Below are 6,000 nucleotides of genomic sequence, written 5' to 3'. Positions count from 1 at the left end.
GACTAGATTATTGACATGACTAAGCTGCAATACAGACTTACACAGAGATTGCTGATGAATGATGCAGTGAAGGAAAAGAACATTCTGGTTGGGGTTTTCCCTTTTCAGCAGCCCTTTGTTTTTTCCAGTGAAATTTGGTGATCCATCCGTGGTGACATTGGCAAGTTTACTCTAGCGTCATTCTTTCAATGACCAGTGACAACCGGTCATATAAGTCCTCTCCCTGTGTTTATCCTTTCAGGGACTCCATGCTCAAAAACTCCTCCGTTATCTCAAAACTGTCATTAATCCCTCGGATAAAAATTAGGAGCTGAGCAGTGTCTTTTATGTTGTCACTTTCATCCAGTGCCAGTTAATATAACTGAACAAACTCCACCTTTTTTTTTTTTCTTGCTGGCCATATCTTCATCATTTAGGTCCACACGGCGAGTCTCTGCGGTCTCTACCATGCATCCTTTCAAAAACCTGGCTTCGGAGAAAGGCTTGCTAGCCTTTGCTAGTTTAAATGCCAGCAGACAACTTGCCTTGGTACTTGACTCCTGAATTGCAGTTTGTCGTTGAAAAAGTTTTTGTTGAGTCTGTGTATTAGCAGTTAACCTCTGAGCAGTAGCAGCCCCTTCTTGCCTTGACTGCTTGCTAGCATAGTTAGCATGCTTCGTAGCAAAGTGAGGACTAATGTAGTCTTTGAAAACCACAACCGTTTCTTGGCATATCAAGCATACAGCCTTTGATCGGACATCAGTGAAAAAATATTTTGTTGTCCATTCCGTATTAAACACTCGGCACTCACTGTCCACTTTTCTTTTCTTTGGTCACCTCATTTTTATGGAATGATTCAATGGGGAAAGCGTGTGAAGAAGATGGTTAATATGCTCAGCAAAGGCCAAAGTGTGTGGAGTGTGCCATCTATTGGGGAATCGCCAGCATTTCAAGGAAAATGCAAAATGAATAAGGTTTAATAAAATACTTTAGAAAAGTTTGGCGGGAAAAATTAAAAACCCCAATGGGCCATATACGGCCCGTGGGCTGTAGTTTGCCCATGCCTGGTCTAGAGCAAGCCGGGTATCAGTGATTTTTCAGTGACTGGTTTAAGGACTGATGGTCTTGTAACGTGAGGTTTTCTGTTTTTAACTGTGTCCCCTCCGCTCCGCTAACTAGCCTACATCAAATACATCTACATAGTCCTTGAAAACAGTCAAAATTGTGTGTCTATTATTTCTGCTGCCAAAGCTAAAGCCCTGCTAATGCTAAGACTGTAGCCACCATTAGTTCTGGTGTGTTTACGACACAACTTGTACTGTTTGCGCTGCAATTGGCCGTAGCATGCTGCCAGTGCTAATACACACATTAGTACTCGTATTAGTGATACTTAAAGGTACATGTCGGGGTTGCTAAATAGAGCAGCAGCAGCTATTTTCTTTATTATTAGCTGAGGCGCTAATCCCTGATGTGACTTCATTACGCCTGCCATCCATCCGCCAAATTCTATTTTGCCGCCATCTTGGCACTCCTTAACTCTTGTCACTGTGATGGTTTGTTAACCCAACATTAAGAATCAATAGTACAAAATTGTATTGAAAAAAATTCCATTATTGTTTTATTAAAATAATTGTTTTCTTTTTTCCATAGTTTATTAGTTTTCCTTATTCTTTTCATTTGTATTTAGTAATTTAGTTAAATGTTTCTAGCTTAGTTAAAAAATGTCTTAGCTGAAATATTTTAACATGAAGTTGAAGTATTTTGATAATAAATAAAACAATAACTGACAGCTGATTGGCTATAAATTCTACTGCTGCCAATAACTTAATGCTCACCTTCTACAGATGATACACTTGGCACTGTCTTTCAGTGTTTAATCCTATTTTTCTCCTAGACATAGCTACTGACTGAGCTTTTACTGTGATTAACTGTATGTGCTCTCTCATACTCTAAACTTAAAATCTGGCTCAGAGTTAACGTGTCTTTCTTTCCTAGATGAAGCCACTAATGTTTTACTTTTCCTTCCCATAGAAAGTACTCCTGGATCAGTGCTTCTTTATTCTCTTTGTGTCTCTGCTCTGTTCTCTCAAACCTCCAGTCGGTCGTGGCTCATACTGAGCCTGGTTCTGGTTCTGCTGGAGGTTTCTTCCTGTTAAAAGGGAGTTTTTCCTCTCCACTGTCGCTACATGCATGCTCAGTATGAGGGATTGCTGCAAAGTCAACACCAGTGACTGTCCACTGTCTCTACATGCTCATCCAGGAGGAGGGAATGCTGCAAGTCACTGACTGGATGCAATCTGCTGGGTTTCCTTAGACAGAAAAACTTTTTATCCAATTTGAATAATAACAGAATGTGACTGAACTGTTTGATAGTTAGGATTAATTGGAATGTATAAACCTGACTTGAAATCTGTATGATTTAATTGAATTGACTTTGTGAAGTGCCTTGAGATGAAATGTGTTGTGAATTGGCGCTATATAAATAAAACTGAATTGAATTATTAATTCCTGATAATCAGGTGGTGCCCCTACTTTTAGTAAAAAAAATACCAACTTTGTTAATAGCTGCTTTTGGCACTAATTAACAGTTATTTACATCAAACCAAACTTATTCTTGAAAAACAGCTCCCTGTATGCATGTGTGTGTAAATCTGTGGATATGATATCATTGAAATGTTGCAGTTTGGAAAACGTGCTAGTCATGTCAGGTTTCCAAATGACTTAAGATTCTTTCAAGTGTTAATACTGGTATAAAGACATATCACAACATGCATGTACCACGCCATTAACCAGTCACACACCTGTGTGACTTTTAACATGGACTGACAAGCGTTGATTTCGACAACTTGCTGTATAACTCACAACTTAATGACCTAAAAATCTACGCAGCACATTACACACTGATACTGTATAATAAACTGATGCAGAGGCCCGCTTTACCAGCCTGCTGCCTCCTACACACTCACACTTGAGTGCATGAAAAGACACGTGCAGAGAAATTCGTGTTGCCATGACACTGAGTGTTTGTACCTGATGCAGTTAATTGACGCAGAAGACAATGTTTTTTGCAATTATAAAGAAATACCCTGTTAGTTTAGGTTAATCTGGCATTTCAAGATAAAAATAATTACTGAGAAAAAACAGGTTGCAGAGAATCTAGTTTTTACTCTCAGCTCATGGCTATGAAATAGGTTTCTATTTATAGCAAAATGCAGGAAATGTAGACTTAAATACTAAAATGAGGCTTCTGCTGATCTCAAAATACAGCTTTAGTTCAGTGGGAAGAATAGATTGAAGAATGAGGTAAAAGTGTGCCGTTTGTGCTGACACAGATGTCACTCATTCACCCTGCATCCTTAAATCATTTAAAATGTTTGCATATGACCTCATTTTTAGGTCACTATCCTTCATGTGGTCATATAGAGTTTTGTCCATATTTTTAACTTGAATAGCAGATTTCATGAAGTTATCAGGTCACATTCAGCTGCCGATGTTTTTCCCTTCTGAGCAGAAGGCTTCCTGCAGACTTTATCTATGTGGTTTATAATAGAATTGAACAAGCTTATAGTAATAAAGTTACTGTACTGTCATTTTCTGTGCCTCCTTTCAGATAGACTTTACAAAACAGACATTAAGTTGGTATTACAACAACTCGGTGCCAGTCAACAAATCGTATGACACTCCATTTAACCTCGGTTCTTTCCTGTTTTCTCTGTCTACATATTTGTGTATTTTGTTGACAAATATCCGTCCGTCTATTCGTCCATCTGTCCTTCTATCCGTTCGTCCGTTGTCTTTTGCTTATCCAAGATTGGGTCATTGTAGTAGCAGGTCCAGGAGGGAAACCCAGACATTCGTCTCTTCAGAGATGCTCTCCAACTCACTCTGGAAGATCTCTTGGCAATCCAAAGCCAGAAGTCTCTCTAACATGTTCTGAGCCTGTCCTGTTGTGTCCTACCACTGGGACTTGCCTGGAAACTCCAAAGAGAGGCACTGGATTGCATCCAGATCAGAATCCCCTCAACTGATTCATTTCAATGTGTAGGAGCAGTGGCCCTTCTCTGAACTGCCCCCACGTGGCTAAGCTTCAAACTCTGTCTCCAGGGCTGAGTTTAGCCACCCAACAAAAGAACTAATTTTATCCACTTGTATCCAGGATCTTGTTCTTTATGGCGTGATCCACATCTCATGACAATAGGTGTGGGCTGGAACATAAACAGACTGGTAAATTGAGAGCTTTATTCTTTGACTTGGTTCTTTCTTCACCACAACAGACTGGAGCAGTGCCTGCTTTACCACAGATGAGGATCCAATCCGTCTGTCCATCTCCCGCTCCAGCCTACCATCACTTGAGAACAAGATACCAAAATACCTACCTCTTGAACTCCTCATCTTGAGGCGGAAACTGATCCCCGACCAGTAAAGAGCAATCCACCCATTCCTGGTTGAGAGCTATGGCCTCAGACCAAGAGGAAATGATTCTCATCCTTACCACTTTATACTTGAATGTGAACCTCTCCAGTGCATGCTGAACATCTTGGCTTAAAGACACCAACAGAACCACAACATCTGCAGAAAGCAACAATGAGACTCTGAAGTTCCCAACCTGGACACCCTCCTATCCATGGCTACACCATGAGATCCGAGAATGTGGTCACACCTCTTGTTTTGGCAATACAGGGACTGGAAATCCATTTAAAGGTATCAACTAACCAAATCCCTATGACCCCTTCAGCTCTGCAAGGGTAAAAATCTGCTCTGTTCCACTGCTAGGATGAAAGCCACCTGGCTCCTCCTGAATTGGAGGTTCGACAACTGATCAGAGCCTCCTTTTCTCCTAGAGTTGCTGGGGGGCTAAGATGTGGAAACCCTCGCTAATTGGGGCACAATCCCTAAACCCCTTTCTTAAAAAAGTATAATAGCCCATGCAATATATTACATATATGATCTAATTATGGCAACTTTGGCTTAGTTTTCCTCTTTTTTTCTTTTCAGTTGTGTTTATATAAGAAGTTGACAAGAGACCAAGTAGTTTTTTTCAGATTCTGCTTCTTATACGTAAATAGACACAACCATTACATCTGAATGTGGCTGTGTCCTTTTGGTATTACCACCTTTTGCTCTTCTCAGAGGTTACAGGACCAACTGCCGAGCTGTGCAATCTGATTTTGCTTCAACAAATTCATACAAAATGTAAATATTTTATCAACTGAGAGTCTTTACGTCACCACACATACAGTAGAGGGACCAGAGAGCAGTTATAATTAAGTCAACTTAGAAAAGAAGTTTAGGTACTCAGAGTTGCACCTGCGCTGGGATGGAGGTCCCACAATCCTGACCTGAGGTTTTCATGATGCATAGAAGCTCCTAGTTACATTTGCATTACTGAGGTGCAATGAACAGAACAGACATATAGCATAGTCTAGTAGCTGATTTTGTACTACATATCAACTGGAGTTTATAGAGGAACAGATTTCTCCACTGAATCTAGCTTTAGAATGTGTCTTAAGAGCCGATGTAAGGTTTTGAGTTTCATTTCAATGTTGTTTTGAAGGAATGCTGTAAAACCTTGATTTAATGCAATCTACAGCCTGACTCTAATGTTTTCCCCAATATAATTTGCATGTACACAAAATTTGCCTCTTGATGTAAGGACTCAACAGTTAGGTCTGTTGTTTGCAAGACAATCCTGAAACAGCTTTGGGTAAGAAAACATAAAACAAATAATGGTCCAGAATAAGAAAGAGAAAATAAAAGCTTGTGCAACATGTACAGTGCCTTACAAAAATGTTCAACCACAAACATCTAATGTATCCTATTGGGATTTTATGTGATGGACCAACACAAAGTAGTGTATGATTGTAAAGTGGGGAGAAAATAATAGATGTTTTTAAAAAAAATGTTCACATGAAAAATTTAAAAAGTGTGGTAGGTTCTTTTAATGAGCTCCTTTATCCTGATAAATAAAATTCAGTTACATAAACTGCTTTCAGAAGTGGCCTAATTACCAAATAGATTCAT

Source organism: Girardinichthys multiradiatus, chromosome 22, assembly GCF_021462225.1.
Source record: "Girardinichthys multiradiatus isolate DD_20200921_A chromosome 22, DD_fGirMul_XY1, whole genome shotgun sequence".
Lineage (NCBI taxonomy): Eukaryota > Metazoa > Chordata > Actinopteri > Cyprinodontiformes > Goodeidae > Girardinichthys > Girardinichthys multiradiatus.
Note: the sequence above shows the minus strand (reverse complement) of the source record.